General features: G+C 32.7%; 1 long non-coding RNA gene across 2 annotated transcripts; it reads right to left on the minus strand.

Moving 5' to 3' along the window:
• Positions 1 to 1,030: 1,030 nt before the first annotated feature.
• On the minus strand, positions 1,031 to 22,306 carry LOC126975363 (uncharacterized). 2 transcript variants are annotated; one of them, XR_007731699.1, is made up of 6 exons: positions 22,247 to 22,306; positions 8,499 to 8,648; positions 6,016 to 6,130; positions 3,295 to 3,429; positions 2,101 to 2,371; positions 1,031 to 1,279 (listed from the first exon to the last, which is right to left on the minus strand). It is a non-coding gene; the product is annotated as an uncharacterized LOC126975363 (long non-coding RNA). The 2 variants fall into 2 exon arrangements; XR_007731698.1 differs by lacking the exon at positions 22,247 to 22,306 and adding an exon at positions 9,101 to 9,239.
• Positions 22,307 to 22,378: the final 72 nt, after the last annotated feature.

Genomic DNA, 22,378 nt, shown 5'->3' on the forward strand with positions numbered 1-22,378 from the left:
ACTTCAGTTTCGCAATCATTTGGGCTATGTCGGTGACTTTGGTTCTCCTACGGATCTCCTCATTTCTAATTCGATCTCGCAGTAGTTATCACTAATTAAATCAAATCAAAACACATTATTATGTGTCGGTACTAGGTTTCAATCATTTATCTTCAAACCTGTGTTCACAATGGAATATCTCCGACGGATCACGTCTAGGCGCAACTAGCGTGATTAACACTAACCCCCTTATTCATAATAGTCTGCTAACTTAAAGCATTGCTGATTCTCGTTCTGTCTTCATCTATTGACCTAAGTCAGAATGAGAAAAAACACTCCTTAGCGGCTTGTTTAAGTTAGCGGACCATTATGAATAAGGGGGTGATACTGTACTAATACATATTATTTGTCTATACCAATTAAGTATAAGGTAAAAGACATAATATACGACTTTGTAACTGAAGATATTTGTAATTTAATAGTCTAAACACATGCGGATTTGGACTCATGTGGATTTGGTACCTACGCCCGAACCATCTGGTAAACATCTGGGCACAGTCTGGTAGCCGCCTATATTCGATGGTATGTCGCATTGTCCATCGCATAAAATTATTATTTTTACCGCCCAGACCGTACAGAGTACGACGCTGGACCAATTGGAACGAGGCGCCCACCGTACCTTTCGAATGTACCAAAACCGACCATGTGTTTCGGCTAAGGGGGAACCAGAGCTCTAAAAATTTATAGGAGTCAAGAAAAAGAATATATAGATTATATACTACGACAAAAGGCATAGAAAAATTGGTTAATCTCACCTCTTCACGGAAATTTAAATCATTAGTTTTTTATGAGAAAATGTATCAAGACAATCAGGACTTCCACCAGATGGTTTGTGATAAGCCCTGCCCATAACAATGCAGTGCAGATTCCTGATTGCAGCCAAAATTTTGAGCAGAATTGCAGTTGCAGTCGTCATACGGAAACTAAAGATGTTAAGTCTCATGACTAAAAACTTAACAGTTTTTAAGGGTAGTTTAGGAAAATAACTGACCAATTTTAGAAACATTTTATTTGAGAATAAAAATATATCTGAAACTTATCGTCTGTCGTTATTTCTACACCAAAGCAAACACCTATTAGTTTACAATTATTCTACAGTACACAATGCACTAACAATATACTTAATTATTAAGTTTAATTGCTTGAAGCGCATAATATGCATGACTGTATCTGATCCACTTCCATTTGTCTGACCAGGGATAGTACATCATGCCACGAACAAGTTCCACACGGCAATTATCTAAAACAAAATATCTTAATTAATTAAATATTGTCTAACGATGCGTGTTATTGGGATAATAGTAAAACCATCCACCAACAAGTAGCGGTAGTGATGTAGAATAACATTTCTTTGGATAGCAAATATTGTGTAGAATATAAGATTTACACTATATTCATTTTTAGTAGTTTGGAGCTACTGGTACAAGTTTGGAGGCGGTGATCGTAAACGAACGTAGGCTTAGCTGTGATTTCAAAGCAAATGTTCTCTGCTACGGAATCAATTATTATTTAGTTCATAGTAAGTTTATCATTTTTGTAAGTCCCCAAAGTTGTTTTTATCTTCGAAGTATAGCAAAATGAGACCATATCAACTAAATTATGTTTATAGTCAGATAGATAGATGCATGGTAACATTACTAAATGTTCTTTCTATTTCTATAATGCCTCTCAAGGAGTTTGCTTGATTTTAACTGTACCATATATCTCTATACCATTTGACTCTGCTGATTAAGTCGCTGTTCTAAATAAGTATTTTTTACATGCTTCTTATTAGCTTCACGTGTATATTATATATTTGTTTGTAACCGATATATTAATTTAATCAAATTATTCCATTTATTAATTTGCAAAATAAGATTTTTGGTAAATTATATAAATTTAATCTATCATCTATAAGGCAAGAAGTGATGTTAACTTTAAATTTCAACCATTATGTTTAATCGATTTATCTAATATTAGGAAATTTTCGAATACCAAAGAGAATTTTGTGCTTTTTAGAGTGTTATTAGTTTTATAAAACTATTATATAATTTATAAAAGATATATGTTATTGAAACTCACGTCGTTCTAGAATTCCCGTCAATGTTTTCGGTGTTATAAATTTGTCATATTCGTGTGTACCCTTTGGCACCAATTTGATAACACTTTCAAAAACAAATATGTGATGGAACCAAGCCAAGAAGGTTTTACTTTGAGTTGTGAAGAATATTCTGCCTCCTGGCTTAAGGGCTCTGATGCAACATTCAACAAACAACTCTTGATTTAAAACGTGTTCGATTACTTCAGATGCAACTACGGCATCGTAATAACCAGAGTACTGCTCCGAATGTTCCTGAAATAAATAATATAATTCTTCATCAAGTAATATAACACCAACAAGAGTGCCTCTGAAATTGATAGTCACAGTTCAAATAATTTCATCATACCAAGGTGTTTTCTCAGAAAAAGTTGGGAAAAATTAGTACCTCAAGTTTTCTTTATATGGAATAGGAGGAAAAACGAGCTTAGATTGACATCTAAGCTCGTGTGCTTTTTTCTTTTGGTTTTGTTCCATCTAGAAACACAATGAACGAAGTTCGTTCCATAGTTTTGTTGTAAGTTGATCAAGTTTTTTGGAAATTGCAGTTTAGAGGATGATATTCAAGCAATGCGGCAGGAATTAAGTTGAACAGCTCTTCGGGATACTACCTATGACAAATGCGGTAGAAGACACAATGAAGCGATGTCTCTAAGCCAAGAAATAAAGCCTTTCAGAAACCAGGTATGAAAGTAATATTTCATGTTGTGTAGCCGAACCTGCGCATTATAAATTGGGCCAGCTTAAAACATTGATTCACTATATTGATGATCCCCAGTTTCTTAGATACAATCGAGGCATTACAATACAAATAAAAATTGTTGGCTAACACGCAAACATGAGCCTTCTAGGGTCTTATATGATAAGATTCATTTTGGCCCACTCCGTGACTTTCTTAAGAGAACACCTAATTGAAGATACAAGTTTCTTTCGGTACTGGTCCACGATTTCCTGAGAGAGACCAATGTGGTCAGCGTACACAGACGTATATAAATGCAAGTTGGAGACATCCAACACTTTTTAAGAACTCTTAGAATTAATGATGAAAATTAATATGCTGGAAACAACCTTAATGTTCAAGTTTTCACTTTCGCCGGCAATTCTGGAGTGGAATCCGTATATAACTTAATTTACAAATTAGTTATTTTATTTATAAACAATATAAAAATACAAATTACCTCGATTGTAGTACAGACATATTTTGGTTTATTATCAGCAATATCTGGGTTTGTATCGCAGTGATTTTGCGCCACATCAACTAATTCCTGGCCTGGTTCTAATCCTATTATATCAGCTCCTTTCGCAGCCAATGCCTGGTAAAAAATAAATTAGTAGTAGACCTGATTGTGGTTAGAACATTTATCCAGGGTACCAAAGTACTGCCACACCAATAGAATGCAATTTTTTGTTGTGTTTCGTGTAACTACTGGTATTATAGTTTTGAGATGGAATAAAGGCATAGTGACACGTTCCAATAAGTCTCATAAATCAGAATAAGTCTCTAATTAACCAAAAAACTGAAGAAAACCATGATCGACGAACTTTCGCCGTTTTCGGGGTCTACAATTATAATTGTAAAATAATAACAGTAGCGCTTCAAGCTGTATACGAAATAATATAGACCAGTGCTGACTTTGACAATGATAAAAACATTATGAAAAATAGTGGTAGAAAGATTTTTTTTAAATTTTTCACATAAATTTTGAGGTTTTGATGTGAAGAGAGTATAAAAACAAAAGTTGTAGATCTTTTTATTACCTACAACTTTGCCATTTAACTTTTTCATTGGACTTGTAGTTTCGCCGGAAATCGAGATAAACCGTTTTTTACCCATAACCCCTCTCCACACGACCTCAGATTGCCCGTAAATTATTTTTATTATTTTTCTGTATGTTTTTTATTTTTTTGCTATATTATTTTTCCTTTCCAATTCGTTTCATCCTACTATTTTATTTTTTGGTTTCGAAAATTATTGACCGTGGTCTAACTGGTCTTATAATATCCATATCACAAAAAATATATATCACGATTAGAATCTGTACAAAAAAAGTTTCTTTCAAAGTTAAGTTTTTTTGCAAATAAATATATCCGTAATGATAGCTATGAGAATAGATTAAATACATTTCAAATGAGGTCTCTGCGAATACGTAGAAATGCTTCACAATTGCTGTGTTTACATAAACTTTGAAGCTATGATATGGACTGTCCTTCGCTTTTATCACAAATCGGTTTGCATGTGCCTGCCTTCAATTGTCGGCTTAGTACTTTTTCCCCAATGCACATAAAATTCCACCACAGTAATTATGGCTTAAACTCTCCTCTACAGCTAATGTTACAATTATATAATTGTATGTTTAATATAGATGAAAACACTGATATCTTCTTTTCAAACTTTTTTAATTTTAAAAAACAAATTTATATTGCTCTCCAAAATTTATAGATTTTAGATTTTAAAATATCACATGTATTTCTTATAGTAATGTTGTGCCTACCTATAATTTAAGTACATTTAAACTATTTTATTATATTTGTTTAATTCTTAGTGCATAAGTTAATAAATTGTATTTAGTTGGTAAGCCTTTATGAATAAATAAATAACTAAATAATGACAAAGTGTATGAATGAGTAATTCAACCAAATTAGGTATATAGGTATATGCAACATCATTGGAGCATGTTTAGGTACTTTTTAAAATAACGTATTATATTTACATACGTTCCAATTTATTTACTTTTACGAAGAAATACCTACTATAATAAGATGAAATCGTATTTATTATGTCAAAAGACACATTTATCAAGAGTCCGCTATTATTCTTACAAACAACGCATTTACCGATATTTATGATCCTTCGCACTTTGGTTTATTGATACGAGTTTGATAATACTCAAAATCAAATGATAATGTCTCTTTTATGTTTAAACAAACTATACCACTCGGGAAATTTTATTGAAGTAATCGTTACTTTGCGGAAATCCATAATTATCCAAAGGATTTGAGTTTTCTTTAGTGTTAATTCCACCAATATTTGTCTTTAAACACTTTGACACTTGTAACGGGGTATATATAGCCGCATTTAAGAATAATCATCCCGAAAAATCACACTTCGCGAAACATTTAATTGACACCGGTCACTCACTCGGAAACAATAATAATTTTAATATTTTACATACATGTGAAAAAGGATTTCGCTTGAATGTGTTAGAGCAATTATAAATAATAAAACACAAAACTGACATGTTTACATTGTTGATTGAACAAACAAATTTGGTCCATTCACCATTGTTACGTATCTCTTCCGGGGGTAATACGTCACAACAGCCGACCAATCACAACGCGTCATTTCATGGGGCGAGGGTATAAAAGAGCGGTTTCTGGCTCATTTGTTTCAGTCTCGTGCCAGATTTTCGCGACTCAACATGTCCTGAGGATGCCTCGTGTACAGGCGAAACACGTGTCGAATTGTTTAAAGACAAATATTGGCGGAATTAACACTAAAGAAAACTCAAATCATTTGGATATACCACTCAACATCATGTCTGACATGAAGAACATATTCATTAGACTTATCAAATCCTTCATACTTTCTACGCTTCTATTAGATACATATTCCCACTTACATTCACACATTTCTCCCTTAAACTTAGATACTAACAAGGTAGTTAATATTATGGGTGTTTATTACTAACAGTACTAACTCTTGATGCCTATTCTTCAGTTCACAAAAAAAAACCACAGCTATTTCAACCGATCATTTTCCTTTTAAATCAGCTCTTTATATACTTCAATCAGCGCAATTAAAATAAAAAAATCTCTCCACCTTGACGTTGGCCTAATCGTCGATATTCAGTCGATGGAGCCAGTTAATATATATAAAAAAAAGACTTATCAAACGTTACCTCTGCCAAAATCCCACCACCACTACCAACTTCTAGCAGTTTCTTATTAGCGAATGGATTTATTGTTTTCTTGTCAGATGAATTCCCACCAAGGCCATCCATAATAAACGGAACTCTGAAAATAATTAAGTGGTAACCAATTTTAATGATAATACAGATTTATTATTAATTTATATTCTTATCATCATATGACATGCGTACTCCGCAACTCAAATAGTTCCGTAATGATTAGTTTGTATGTTAAGGTCATTGGGTTCCATTTGTTTTTATAATTATTGTAGTCTTATTTGTATGATCAGAGATAATGAAGAGTAATAAAGATAAATACGCTACTCTTTAGCCAATCGAGATAACTTTAGCCAATAAGAAAGGCTCGTACTTCCTGGAAGAGGTGGGAAGATTAAATGAAATGCTGGTGTCATGTGGAGGTGATTGACACACAGCCGGAAGAAGTGGCATAGTATGTAAACACCTGTGTCTATTAATTAAAAAGAAAAATAAGTTTACTGGGATTACGATATTTCTGTTTATTTTAGATTAGCTAAATAAAGCTATTTATTTATTCTTAGACTTAATTCCTTTTTTTATAACTGAATATTTTTCTATGTAGGTACATAACTATCTGAAATTGTCAATTAAGGTTGATACCAGTCGGCTCCTTTGCAAAGGATGCCGGTTAGAGTATGGGTACCACAACGGCGCCTATTTCTGCCGTGAAGCAGTAATGTGTAAGCATTACTGTGTTTCCGTCTGAAGGGCGCCTAGTTACCTAATATAAACTTTATATAAATTATTATTTGTTGTGGTACCCATAATCTAGCCGGCATCCTGTGCAAAGGAGCTTCCCACTCCCTCGGTGCGAACACGTGATATTAAAAAGACACTGTTATGGCAGTGAAAGCCAGAATTCGCGGAAATCCTATAAGGAACCAAAAAATGTTTACGCGAGAAATTTAGATTCGCTAGGAGTCTTTCGTGTAACAAACAAGACCTGAAACTTGGTCAAGAGCAAGTCAAGAGCATGGCCTAAATCAGTCCCTACAGTTAAAGGGAATTGCTCGATCAAAATCCTTGCCTTCCCGTTACGCGGATGAAATGTACAGAAATATCCTTTTGACTGAAGAAAATATTTTCGAAACAGACGTTTAAAAAAACCGAATTCAAAAACTGAAAAGTATCAAATAACTAAAAAAATAAAATACTATTATTTATATGTGCTAACTTTTGATAGGATTGATTTGATTGAGAAGATAGAATATGTAGCACATATAAATAATAGTATTATATTAATATTAAAGGTAAAGGTTTGCATAAGAGGTGTATTAAATCAAATTTTTTGTTATTTTATACTGAGTTTTTGGAGTCGGTTTTTTTAAAGGTATTTTTTTTTTACTTTTTAGTGTCAGTTAATAATAATAATTTATAATCAACTGGAATGAAAACTCATAAGAAAGCCGTACCCAAAAAACAATTATATCATCCACGTAGACAAACATTTTCATAAAATGAAAACTACTGGGCCAAACTATGTAAAATTTTTATGGGACCAAATGGCATCTATTCCGCGTCGAAATTAAGAATTACGTAAATAAGATCATTAATCTTAGAGTAATCGGTGTACATACATAAAAAAAATACCGATCGAATTGAGAACCTCCTCCTTTCTGAAGTCAGTTAAAAATGACAGTGTACGCGTATGTTGTTAAAAATGTAACATAGGCATTCACACTCAGCTGCTCGTAACATTCAGTTTAAAAAAAAATTACCTTCGTCAACGGGTTTGAAATGAAAGAGCAGTAAAAACTGTTTCTAAGAACTACTTATTATGAGCAGTTTGACCAAATATAATATCTTAATGGGCTATCCCTATCTACTTCACGTCATAAATAGGCGCCGTAGTGGTACCCATAATCTACCCGACATCCTGTGCAAATAATGTCAAGGAGTCCTCCCACTGGTGAATATAAATGAATATTATATATTTTACTAGCTAACCCGACAGTTCTGTAGATAAAAAAAGTACTGTTTTACAGGAATTTGCCAATAATATTTAAAAACATCAAGAATTATTTCGTAAAAAATGCTCCCTGTTGTTATAATGAAATTGTTTCACAGCGGAACTGTCAAACCGTGCGTCACTAAATTCTCTCATAGAAAATATGTCCATACAAAACAAATATTGAAAATAAAAATAATTATGGGTCCCAAATCGATATAAAAACTATCCTATCTCTCAAGTTGGACTAAACTGCACTCCATGAAGTAATCCCCATTAAAATCCGTTCATTAGTTTAGGAGTCCATCGCGGACAAACAACGTGTCACGTAATTTATATATATTAAGATATATAATATAAGTTCCATTAATTAAGTAAGTACTAACTTATATTGTACTATAAATATTTTAAATAATTGAAAGGGCACAAAATTGCGTAAATGTTGAAATGGTTTTCAAATGAAAGAACTTTTTGTGTTAGATGATACCTGATCGTGTTAAAACTTCTTAGGGGATAGCATGGGCTTTGTGGACCCCACCAAACTAAGCTGCTTAGTCTTTCGATCTCTCCATCATCCACCGTTGCCCGTTTATTTGATGTAGAATAATTAATTTTACATGCATCCGAAACTATTAATCTGAAAAAAATATAAAAATACTTAATATTTTGTGCTGTTGCTGCAAAAGATCTTAAGACGTATAAATCTACATGCGTATTTTAATTTCCCGTTAAGAAAATTTAAAATTTTCGAAAATTCTGGAAGTTATTGGTTCCACCCCGTTTTTTGAAAATCAAGTGTTCATCAGATCTCGATGTTTTAAGGTCCTAGGAGACTTCCCTGACTATAGTATTTCTCTCATCTTTGGTTTCCTGGTGGGCTATTAGCTTATAACATGTCCCGTTTTCCACAACCATCGACCAACACTTCCTTCCAACTTATTCGTTTAGAGACAACTAACAACAGTAATAAGTAATTCCCACTGGGCATTACGGGTATTATATCGGCTTATGCCGACTTACCATTATCAAGCCACCCTCATTAACGTTCATAATGAACATAAATAACAATAATTAATTAAATAAACCTACCTATAGTGACCAAATGTAACACAGCGCTTCACTGCACAATGAATATTCATTGTGTTAATATTATTTAACAAAATATTATAAAATATATAAACTCTTGTGCAATAATAGGTACAACCTGCGGAGGAAGTTATAAACCAACTGAAGCTGTAGTTGGCGACCTACAGAACTATATATTATTACAAATTGATAATGAAATGCTACAAATAGTGTATAATTTATAGTTTCAACTATCGTCCCGCTTAATCAGCATGTTACTAATTACGATTGACAAACAATGAATATCATTGCTGACAAAACGCTGGTGTACAGTTTACACTAATAATTAGATTGGACTTTGTATTTTTATTATACTCTTATTCCATGTGGTTGTAAAAAAATAGCATATTATTAATTATTACATAAACTTTTTAATTATACAAATGATTTGTTTTTCTTTAATGTTAATTCCGCCAATATTTGTTTGATTTGTTCCTGTTTCGCCCCGGGTTTTTGTCCCACATTCCTGTTTCGTCCCACTTTTTAAAATGTTATTTTGTACAGCCAGAAAAAAAATGTGTATTACAACAATATTCTAGTTATATATAAGAGCAATAGTTTACCCGAGACCAAACGATGGCATGAAAGGTGTTCATAAACCTCTTACAGGATATTATGTTTTTGAAAATTGCGGCACAGCTGTCTTAGGTTGTCTCAAAGGTATAACGATAAAACTTGGCACAAAAATATCATAAACGGACCAAGTACATAGTAAAATTATCTTGATTCCGAAGTTCATGCATCAAGATGAAGGTGGAGAAAGCGGTAGATAAAAGTTAGGATTTTAAGCCATAAACGTGCTTGTTTAGCGGGCACACGTTGTACACGTTTTATTAAAGATATTGAGCTTTTAAACCAATTTATATAACAATTTGAATAGGTAAGATTTGAATTGGTTAAAAGACTCCTGTTTCCATTAATTGATTTCTGGTATTGAATACTAACTTGTTGAGTTCATTAAAAAAATGTATCATCAAAAATATGATTTTTAAAATATTTTGTATGCTGTCCGTACAAAACGTGTTGTAAAACACATAAATAAACACACCCGGGGCGAATAAAGAACAAAAAGTGGGACAAAACAAGAATACAATATTAATTATTATTCTTATAAAATATAATTATTCTTATTTTCGAGACGAAACAGGAATAAAATCTGGGGCGAAACAAGAATTTTTTTGTGGGGCGAAACAGGAACAAATCATTTGTTTTTAAAACAATTCGACACGTGTTTCGCCTCTACACGAGGCATCCTCAGGACGGAATTAACACTAATAAAAACTTAAATCACCTGTTTAATTATGGATTTCCGCAAGTAACGCCTAATTCAATAAACTAACTTTTTAATTAAGAACCTGGTTTTGATATTATACATAATTAAGTTGGCAATTGACCAACCAATACTATTTTAAAATATTAAAACGTCATGAATGAATACGTCATGTCATACGTCAAGGCTCATATTCGTTTATTTTGTAAAATTATATTTATTACTATAAAATGATAAAATTCATCTCAATTCTGTGCCAATAATTTGACAAAGCAAAAGAAGACTTGATTGATATAAGAAACAAAAAATAAAGAATACATCCATGCGGACTTGTAATTTTTAATTTTACTTTGTTTTCTTGCCCTTTTTCAGTGTTAAATGTTCACATAATATGTAAAATCGTGTGTTTTGGGTCGTGGCGGCAACGATATTTGGGGCTCCGTCGAGCAGCTGGCTGGACAGTGGTCGGCGAGCGCCGGCCACGCGCAGATGCTATCACTTCGTCAATGTTTTTAGGGCGATCAGTGCGAACTCCTGGGCCGGGCGTCAAACGATGCACCGATCTAATATCGCATTCTTTGATGTCCGCATCAAATAATTTGCCAATCCGCATACATCGATGGATCAGATTTTTTCTTAGGTACATTCTGTATTTCAACATTAGAGATGCGCCAAGCCTGGTCAATATCACCAAACTTAGCTTGCAAATTATTTGAAACAGCACGTAATGTTGTGTTTTCTTCAGTACATTCCGGGCGTGATTCGTAGGAAATCAAGGTATGCTCAAGCTCCTTTATACGTCCCTCCGGGACATCCAGGCGTTTCTCGAGCTTATATAGTATATCCTGCTTTAAACTAATTAATTTTATCAGCGGTAAGCTAAGTAGACAACTAATTTGTAATTGCTAACATTTAGTTATAATTATTTTTATTTGCACATTTTGCATAATTTAATTTTAAGCGGCTTCACAAACAGATAAGCTTCCTAAAGTTTAAGTGTGTGTTATTATATTGTAAGCCTACATTGTATTTTAAATAAATATTATAAAAAAAACTTGATACAGACTAACAAACATTGCATCAAAATATTCGGTGAATGCTTGTGTGCAGAGGCGGCCCTACCCTTTGCGAGGCTCCGGGTGGCAGATCTTTGCGAGGTTCTTTGTACTTTTTGAAAAGTATGCGATGCGAAAGTGAGAAAGAAAGAAAACCAGACCTGGTTGTAGGGTTTAGATATTTGTCATGTTTGAGGAGAAATGCTTAAGTTATACCAATATATAAAATTTGAGTTTCAAAATATTTTACATAGAAAGATTTACAAAATTAACAAATACAGAGATGATTTGAAAATTGATGTTTGCGGCTTTTCCTAAGACTAAAATCTATAAATAAAGCACAATAATCTAACGAATGAGAATTCATGAGAGCAATCATTTTCCATTGATATAATAGCAAGGGCTGACTGCTGATCTGGTGTCATGGAATTTCTAAAATATGTTTTAATAATTTTATCTACACCCATGCTTTAAATCCTCTATTAAAGATTCTGAAACAGTTAGCTTATTGCCAACATTAAAACACCCAATGTTCTAATAACCATTACATCACCCAAAAGAGTGTTGTAATGTTGTACTGAATTTCATAACAACACTCCTATGTTTTTTTTTATCCATTCATGCGCAAAGAGTTTCAACATACAGCCACATTCTTATTGCTCGATGCGTGGTATCTGTATGAATTTAAAAAAAAAAACATTTTCGTTTACGCGCGCTCCACACTCCCAGAATGTCGCGCGCCGTAAAAAAAAGTAGGTTATTCGAATCCCCGCCATTTTTCTTCGATATTTTTGAGCGATTCTTTTTAAACGCTGCAAAAGAACATTATATTCGAGTGAATTTTAATTATTGCACTATACAAAATGTAAATAACTACTAAAATAAATAATTGTTTCATTGATACTTAGTTTATTTGTATATAATCAGTAATGAATGCTATTAGATTACTACTAGGGCTGGTGTTTTAACTTTTGATGTTAGCAGTAAGCCAACTGTTTCAGAATCTTTTAGAGGATCCATATTCTGGGTGTAGATAAAGTCTTGTATGCAACTGTTGATAATTAGGTATTAAAACACTCATGTGATACTATTCCACATTCGTGTTTTAATACCCCTTATTACACAACAGTTGCATAAATAACTATTAAGCCTCGAAAAACTTCTTTCCGCAGACGCAACTGTAACAGGTGTGTAGTAATAATTCTCAGGACAATTTCGATAGTGGGGTAATCTTTAGTTAACTTTTTTCTATTATGTTTTTCAGCACCGAGGTAATGTCGTCGTTTCCTTCATAAGCACTGATGAACATATTTAGGTGTTAGCACAATTCATGTGCATCATATGATTATCCTACCGATAGATATTTCTAGATATATATATCATAAATATTTTATTTTATATTTTATCAGCAAGTCGCCTCGTTGCTTCAAAAGTTCACTATCACCAATTTCCTTTAATCTTTTTATTTTGTACTAGCTGACCCGACAGACGTTGCTCTGTACATAATAAAAAAAATACTGTTTTACAGGAAGTTGCCAATAATATTTCAAAACATCAAGAATTATTTCTTAAAAAATGCTCATTGTTGTTATAATGAAATTGTTTCACAGTGCGACTGTCAAACCGTACGTCACTAAATTCTTATAAAAATGAATTGCTGTCCGTTAGTCTCGCTAAGACTCGAGAACGGCTGGACCGATTTGGCAAATTTTGCTCTTGAATTATTTGTGGAAGTCCAGAGAAGGTTTAAAAGGTGAATAAATAAGAAAATGCTGCTAAATTAAATAAAAAACAACAAATTTGTGTGCCACTATTTCGTAAGCTGAATATATTAACACTAATTGGCTGGCATGTATATATTGGAAGCATGTATGTTCGTTAAAAAACATAAAAAATTGCTTAAAAGTGTTAGACAGGTTCATACACGGTGCGCGCAATATAAATTTAAATTAACTCTTAAAAAAATTCCATTGACATCAGTATATTATAATGTAAGTTAATTCTTGAATTGTCACATGGATATTTAAATTTCTTATTTATATAAATAATTGTAAATCTCTGACATTTGCATGCTTCGTATAGAGCTGAATAGCATACTGTAAACATTAGTACTATACCATCTTGTAATGAAACCTGTTCAATGCAAATAAAGTTTATCTTATCTTATCATACCATCAATCTCTGGAATTTTGTCATTTAACTGTTTTATTAGGTGGTGAACAGCTTCAGGATTAGTTTTATTTAATCTCATATCTCTCATCTGTCCGGGCGCCTTATATATGAGTTTAAGTCAAGCATGGGCGACGAACAATAACTGGTAATTTCTTTGATATTTTCATGAAATTCTAATGCAAATTTATTGGCTATATCTTTTTTTCTTTTATTTTAAATTATTTTAATATTGTGTTATCTATGGGTGTAATTATTTTATCGCACAGGTCATTGATAATCTCCCATACTTTCCTCGAATTTAACTTTTGTAGTGTAAGCGGACACCAAACATATTATCTTGGTATGACAGCTTTTGACAAATTAAAAACATGACAAAACGACTTATTTGGTTTGTAAAATTGTTCACATCTCTCTAACGATTTTTTGCAAAATTTATATATTTATTTTTTTTATTTCTATATAAGTTATACAATATCCTATTTTTCATATTGCTTTAGTCTTTTTTCCATATCGAGTATAATTCATGCCTTCTATGACACATTAATAACAATTTCATATCAGACCATATACAATTTTTTTACACGCTTTTTATTAGCTTCACTTGTATGTATGTTTGTTTGTAACCGACTCATTTGGGAGCGATTTTGATCCACTTTAAACGGCCAGATTCGTACAAACTTCGTAGATTTATCGAGGATCGATGACAACACATAATTTGATAAAATAATTTCATATTTTAATTTACAAAAACAATTTTTTGCTAATTTACATAATTTTCATTTATCGTCTAATAGGCAGGAATTGAAGTTTTTTTTAAATTTCAACCATTATCTTTTTACCGATTCATCAATATAAGGAGATTTTCGAATACCAAAGAGAATTTTTAATTTAACAATGCAAATAAAAGTTTAAGAAAAACATAAAAATCACGCTGTTATAAATAAACCAAACTAAAAAGGAGAAAATATTATATATTCTTTAATTCGGTTTTCTATAAAATGCGTGTTTTTTAGTTTCTTTTTAAGTACTATTGATTCTTTTACTTTCATTATTTAGACGTGTTGTTTTCTTGCAGCTATTATATACACTTGAGAACTTATCTATAGCGCATTCTTTATTTTTGAAGTATAAATATGATCTTGCAAATATTTTTGTTAAAAATATGAATAACAGAAAAATTCTGTTATTCATATTTTTATCCCTACTTTTCTGGATTTGGCCAAAGTTTTTGACACATTATTTGTCCCTATCCTTTTAGAAAAGCTTAATCACCTCGGAATTAGGGATATACAGCTGGCTGAAGAAAGAAGGCTGGGTGAAGTAGTTACACGAGCGAAACACATAACCATACATTTTATATTATGCATTATTAATGATCATGTCTACATCATTTACCCAAATCAGTTTGGATTTCAGGCTAGTAAAGGCGCATCTGAAATCGCAATGAAGTCATCGATCATCTGAATAAGAAAGAACATGTGCTGGCTATTTATTGACTTTTCGCGTGCTTTTGAGATTTTGAAGCATAAACACCTGGTAGAGAAGCTTTCTAGTTGGACCTTTATTAAAATAGTGCGAAAATTACCTCCATAATAGAACATCTGCGTTCGAACCGCCCTTGTGTATTGGTAGAATTCAAGCTTCCAAATGGTTGGAACTCCTTCTTGTAGACACAGTTTAAAAATAAGCTGCAGTGGCTGATATATAGACTTAGGGGTAGAACGAAGGAATATCGATGGAATACCGTCCAGACCTGCACCTTTGGATATATCGAGCGTGCGCAGTTCTTCGAGTACTGCCTCTGTAGATACTTGTATATAACTTATCATTAAATTCGAGGTATTCATCGGTACGTCTATATATGTCAACGACGTAGCCATTGTCAATACTAGAAGACAAACCGAGTGGAAGAAGGTTGAAAAGTAATTGCATATATTCGATGGTTCGATAGCGGTATTATTTTTGTAATATCCGCATTAGCATTCTGAGGATTTATATATGTCCAAAAATATTTAATATTATCACGATTGCCATTTTCAATGTTATGCATATATGTTTTGTAACATTTTTCAGTTTCATATTTAAACCTCTTTCTAAATATACCAAAAAGCATCAGATTTATTTATTTTTTTCCATTTTATCCAACTATTCATTTTATTTTTGAAAATATGAATAAGAGCAGGTGAAAACCAATGTGTATTGAGAATTCTTTACTATTCTAGTCGGTACATGTTTTTTTTATCAAAGACAGAATAACATATAATATTGTCACTGCGTCTTCTGCGGACTTTTGTTTAAATAGCACGCACAAGTCAATATCATTTATTTCCGCATTGATTAATTGTTTATTATTAAAAAAATTGTTTGAAAATTACCTAATTAATAAAACATAATGCGTCAAAATAGATAATTTGATTAGTAATGAAGCCGCAGTGTATTTTGGCGTTCTTCAGCAAGTATGATCAGCCCCACATTATTCTTTAGCATATATTTAATACGACCTGTGTCAACTACAACTTCCAAATGCTAAAATAATCGCCTTTGCTGATGCTGATGAAACTTTACTGTGTACTTGGCAAAAAGTATTTCCGAGTGCATAGAAGGGATTTAATAATAATTAAATATAAATAAACCACTAACATTACTTTTTCCCTTAAAATACTGAAACAACAACCAATCAAACAAATATAATGTTCCACTCATGTGGTTCTGAAGTCTTATATTGTCGATGTCCTAAACCTCAGAAATCAGAGACCGTCAAGTATCTTTGTAGATAACAAATAAAATTTTCAATGCCCTTTAGAACAACTAGCTAAATGAGTACTAAAATTAATTGTTATTTTAAAAAATTTATAAAATGTAGCTGCAAAGGAATTGAAGAGAAACATAAGCACTGTGTCAGTCAGTCGAAATTCACGTATTGCACATGGGACATCACACCTTGGGGCGGCGCTACAACATAACACTTCCTTAAAATATAAACTATATTTGATAATAAGCTACTCACTACTAATCTACCATTTAAGTACAGATCTCTATAAACTAGCAAAAAATTACGTTAAAAAAACGTTAATAAAACACAAATAAACAACATCAGTTACGATCCGGAAAAAATATAACACAACGAAGAAAAGATAGAATCTGTGAAAAAATACTGCTTAATACTACAAAGTTACTGACACCGCCTCTTCTGTGTTCAAGACACATCAACCTATACCATAAGGTAAACAGAGAGCTTTCAATTTAGCATCTCAATAGACCTAAATGCAAGCTTTACTTTAAAGATTGATTACAGAATTTGAACTATACCTCCACTGAAAACCTTCAACTGATAGTAACCGAATAAGTAATACATTTTTGCTTATAAGTAATCTATTCTAATTATTAATGCTATTCTATAGTACAAGAGATGTGTAATGTTTTACAAATTCATATCCTGATTTCTGGGGGTGGTGATCTGTATAACACAGTCAACCTACTTCAGTAAAAAGCTCCTCACAAATACCAGCTGTTAAAAATGTAACACTTATGTACTTTGTTTTATGATTGTTTGAAAAGAAAATAAACAGATGTTATTATTATTATTACTCTCCAGGAAAATAGCTGTTTAGTGGAACAAGACACCAGCCTTTATGTCTGTGTTATATAAACCTACTATCTGTATGTGTCTAGTTTATTTACGACTAGCTGATGACCCGCGACTTCGCGTACACACAGGATTGAGCACGTAGCTGCGACATTTCAGTAATTTTTTTGAAAATAAAGAACACATAACATATGCTGTCGCGACACTTTTTGTAAATTATGATGTGTTCTACAAAGTCGTAGTACAATATTTTATTCTATATATCAATATATTTCGCAGCGCACGCGATGTAAAGGATCCTTAAATTTTTTGAATATACAGTGAAACTTGGTTAAGTGGGACCTGGATAAGTGAGAAACCTCTATAACTGGAACTCATGCTGAGGTCCCAACACTTTGGCACTGAATTACCTCTGTTAGTGGGACGAGGTAAACCTCTATATCTGGGATTTGTTCTTTCGATTTATCATCATAGATAACATTGTTTGTTTACTCATTCTTATTCTACCCACAAATTCCACACGTAATTCCAAGTACGTAAGTACAAATTTTGAGCTTCAATTACCTTCAGTTTTAGTTTCGCTTTACTATCATACAGATGTTTATTTGAAAAATGTCAAAACGAAAGCTACAATCGTTATCATTACGTGAAAAACTGAAGTTAATATCCGTTTATGAAAGTGGGAAGACACGCGAAGAAGTTTGTGCCGAATTTAATGTGCCAAAATCTACTCTTTGTAGAATAATTCAGAGTAAACATAAAATTGAATCACAATGTTCTGAAGGACAAGGAAAACTAAAACGTGTACGTTTATCAGAATATCCTGAACTTGAACAGTGTTTGCTAACATGTGTTAAGCAACTTCGTAACAAAAATGTTCCGGTATGTGGACCGATGATTAAAGAAAAGGCACAAGATTTCGCGCGAAGGCTCGATATTCATAATTTTTGTAGCAGCAATGGTTGGATGGAAGGGTTTAAGAAAAGAAACGGTATAGTTTTCAAAGCAATTTGTGGAGAAAGTAACGCTGTTGATGTTAACAAATGTAGCCAAAGGATGAGACACTGGGTAAGTGGAATACCTCTATAAGTGAAACGACATTGCAGGTTCCTTGATGTTTCACTTAACCAGGTTTCACTGTATAATATAAATTATGTCAACCGGGGATTGTGCAGCTTCCTTACTTCCTTACAGTAAAAAAAAAATTGTGTGCGTGTAATCTTTACGCGCAATTGAAGTAAAACTTAATTATAATTAACATTAAGAATAATTAACAGATACATACATATATAATTTTTTTGCTTATCTGAAAGCTCATAGACAAAATATGTTATTTTCGTATGCCCTTGCTTGTCCCACCTATTCTAGGACATCCAGTATATAAAAAATATTCTTAAAAAGTTGAAAGGCAAGAAGATTTAATTTATACCATTAAATATATACTTACATTAATATTTATAATAAATTATTATTAATAAATAATTGAATAAAAATAATTAAATTATTAAATTATATCACACATATCAATTATATAACGCTGTTATTGAATATTAACGAATATGTCTATGGGCTCGGACCTTTTGCCTGTCCGATAGACGAAGAAAAATTAACGAATGTCGCAAACGTCAGACTGAGAACTTTTATTTATTAATTATGTATTTTTATATTTATTACAAAGTAGTCATAAATGAACAAATACACTTGGAGATTTTCAGAAAATATTACTGCGCAATTTTTTCAATTGACTTTTTTCTGTCTGAAAATGTAAATGGATATAAACGGCTTAAAATATTCTGAGTTAGTTAAATATTCCCCCAAGTCACGCCTAAATAAGTTTCACTTCAAATATCGGTTCATGACTTTCGGAGCCTTTTCAATGCAAACAAACAAAAAATCAAATCTATCACTTTAAATATACTCGTAGTGTAAAAGTCCTAGCAATATCGCATTTAGAATATGTCTCACCAATCTGGAATCCAATATATGCATTCTACATAAAAATAAATGAAATGGTTAAAAAACTCTTTCATAGAAATGGTGAAAGTCTCTCGCGCAAACTATTCTATTAAAAAAATGATATTAGAAACCTCAATACCATTTTTGAAGACCTGTCCATAGTACCCCATGCGTATGGTTTTGATGAAAAAGTTTTGTATTTCATTTGTAGGTATGGGGAACCCCCAAAGTTTATTGTTTTCTTTTTATTTTCCTGTGAAAATGTTGATGCGGTTCACAGAATACACCTACTTACAAAGTTTCAATAGTAAAGTTCTTATAGGTTTGGAAAAAAGTGGCGGTGACATACACGGTCAGAGAGACAGACATGACGAATCTAAGAGTTCCGTTTTTTGTCATTTGGCTACGGGAACCCTAAAAATGAATTACTGGAATAGGACGGCAGATCAACTCTTTGGGGTATATAACCTTGGAACTTATTACAGAGAGTAAAATGACACATTATCTTTTCATAAAGTTACCCTTCGAGGCGACTGGTATTCTAGGCTTAGACTTCTTAACTACTTATGGCTGTAATATCGATTTAGCTTCCAACATTTTAATTGTTAATAGTGCGGATAAAACAATAAACTCATTTGCAAAATAAACAGACACCCAAAACTTTGGAAATCTTAAACAAAAGAGGTTTTATATGCATTCAATTAATCAGAAACAATTGTCTACGTATTAAAAAGTACTGGCATGTAAGATAAAATGTTTCAAATTTGATTAAAATTTTCTATCGATTGTGTTAAGATATTGTGCTATTAGTAAATAAAAAAGCACAGCCCCACAGAGCATTTGAGAGTTTAAAATTGCTAATACGGCTGAATGAGGTCGTATTTATTCCCAAAGAACTATTTTTTTTGCTATTTTTTAGAATTAGAATTGGGTGCATGGTTTTAATTGAAATATGATAAGCACCCTGAATTAACAACAAATGCATTTATAGGTTTAAGGTTGGTTATTAATTGCGTTTGGATCACTTTCAATAATTCAGTCGTAGTCACGTGGAACGACTAATGATTCTACGTCAGTTATTCCTGGCTGTTGCTTCTCTGGCACATGTGTTGAGGTGAGTATTGGTTAGGGCTTTGATCTGGTCTGTCCAGCGCATAGGGGAGCGTCCTCTTGACCTACTACCGTTGACCCTTCCATGAAGAAGAAGGCTCTCTATGGCATGCTCTCCACGTCACGTGATATGTCCGAAGTATCGGAGCATATGCGCTCTGACTATAGATGAAAGTCTTTCTTTCACCTTATGTTCTTCAAGTATCGAGACGTTCTTCTTCGACTCGTTCGACTTCGAATAATAAGCATAATTCAAATTATTAGGGTAATCACCGCTTCTTTGGTTGGCTTTAAACATGAGCAAGGCATTCGTTACAAAACCATCCAATCCAATGGATGATAACCAAGAGCCATTGATACATGCTGCTTTAAATCAAAAGTGCTTCATTCTGAACAAGACTTTAGTAGGGTATTTGATATACCCTACATAGGTAAGATTCGTCGGTAAAAACTATTAGTCGATCTTGTTCATGATATTCTGCTATTTTTATGAGATAGTTAGGAATGTATGATAAGTACCAGTATTTACGTCTTTGTAAGTAGAATAAAATTGAATAAAAAACGACTAACTGTTGTAAGTAACCCTTCGAGGTATGTGAAGGTTAAGGTGAATGTTTTTAATTATAATTTTAATTACTTTTTTTTAATACAGCAGAAGATAATACAAAATGTCATTTGTTCCTATCGCTGTAATTAATCAGCTGGATGGCTATGACGAAGAAAATACCACTGCAGTATTTTTTTTGGTCAGAAACTCAACAACATTATAATGAATTCCTGTTGGAATTACACACAAAATAAATTTTAAAACGTGAATCTATGATCTCAACATCAACATAGTTCTAGCATGGATACCAAGCCATACAGGCAAACTTGGTAATGAAAATGCAGATGTGTGTGCCAGGTCAGCTGCTCATACAGGTTCCCAACAACATCCTCAAATCTTCTCTCATGACTTGTGCACTACCTTGAAACCAAATATATTTGAGAGTTGTTCAAACATATGGCAAATATCCAAAACTTCTAAAGGCAACTTTTACGGTGAACCGAACGGTCGTGAATTTAGAATCCCCAATCCCGAAAAAACAATAATATCAACAGTTTGCCAGTGACCCTTAAACCCCTCTTGCACTCAAGTATTCCTAGCCAAACTACCAGAATTAGAAACCATTCTCCATGTGACTGTGGAGTAGATGAGGGAAATGTAGACCATTTGTTTTTTAATTGTCCCTTAAAGTGAAGTCTTCCTTGTACAATTTTATACCTCCTGAAATCCCCCGCCCCGCCTCCATGAAATGCCTCCTCACCCCAGTTCTCACTCCTTTTGTTAATATTTTATGTAAATATATTAAACAAAATAATATTATGTTATAACTAATACATTAAATGTTCTATATAAGTAATATTATCAGTGTTTGTCCATTATAATATTATAACGTATTGGTAGGTTGGTAGACATAATGGACCAATGATCTGGTCAAGATCGCCGGAAAAAGTTGGATGAGGAAGCGCAGAACATCTTTGGGCGACTCCTTTGTCCAGCAGTGGACGTGTACCGTCTTATAATCCAACAGCATGTATATATTCGTTTCAGGTACAATTGTTAAATAAAACTGCGTTCTGTATGGGCACCGATGATTACTGTAATCACTTGTAAATTCGTTAACACCGATCAAATAACACACTCTTAGGTTGGTGGTCTACTGACACATGACATTTGCTGAGTTGTGGTGCCTCTTCCACCGAAGCAACAGTAGAACATACTATAATATGGTATATGGAAAGCTACGGATTCAGTAGGTACTAAGCCTAATTTAATTAAAAATTAATCATAGTTCATATCTCGTGTTTTGTCGCTCATAAAAATGCGAAATATCATAAAAACTAGAAATTTCCTGCAAAAAGACTCAAGGGTACTTCGATCCGTGAATTACGCTTCTGAATTATTAATTAATTCTTACCTTCAACAAGCAAAAATAATATTATTATTGCGTTGCGTTATCGAAATAACAACGAACCAACTAACGCTCGAATACAACATTTAACTAATTAATTTTAGATCAACATTGTATAGAAAGCATATAGAATATTAT

The sequence above is a fragment of the Leptidea sinapis genome, chromosome 35, assembly GCF_905404315.1.
Source record: "Leptidea sinapis chromosome 35, ilLepSina1.1, whole genome shotgun sequence".
Classification (NCBI taxonomy): Eukaryota; Metazoa; Arthropoda; class Insecta; order Lepidoptera; family Pieridae; genus Leptidea; species Leptidea sinapis.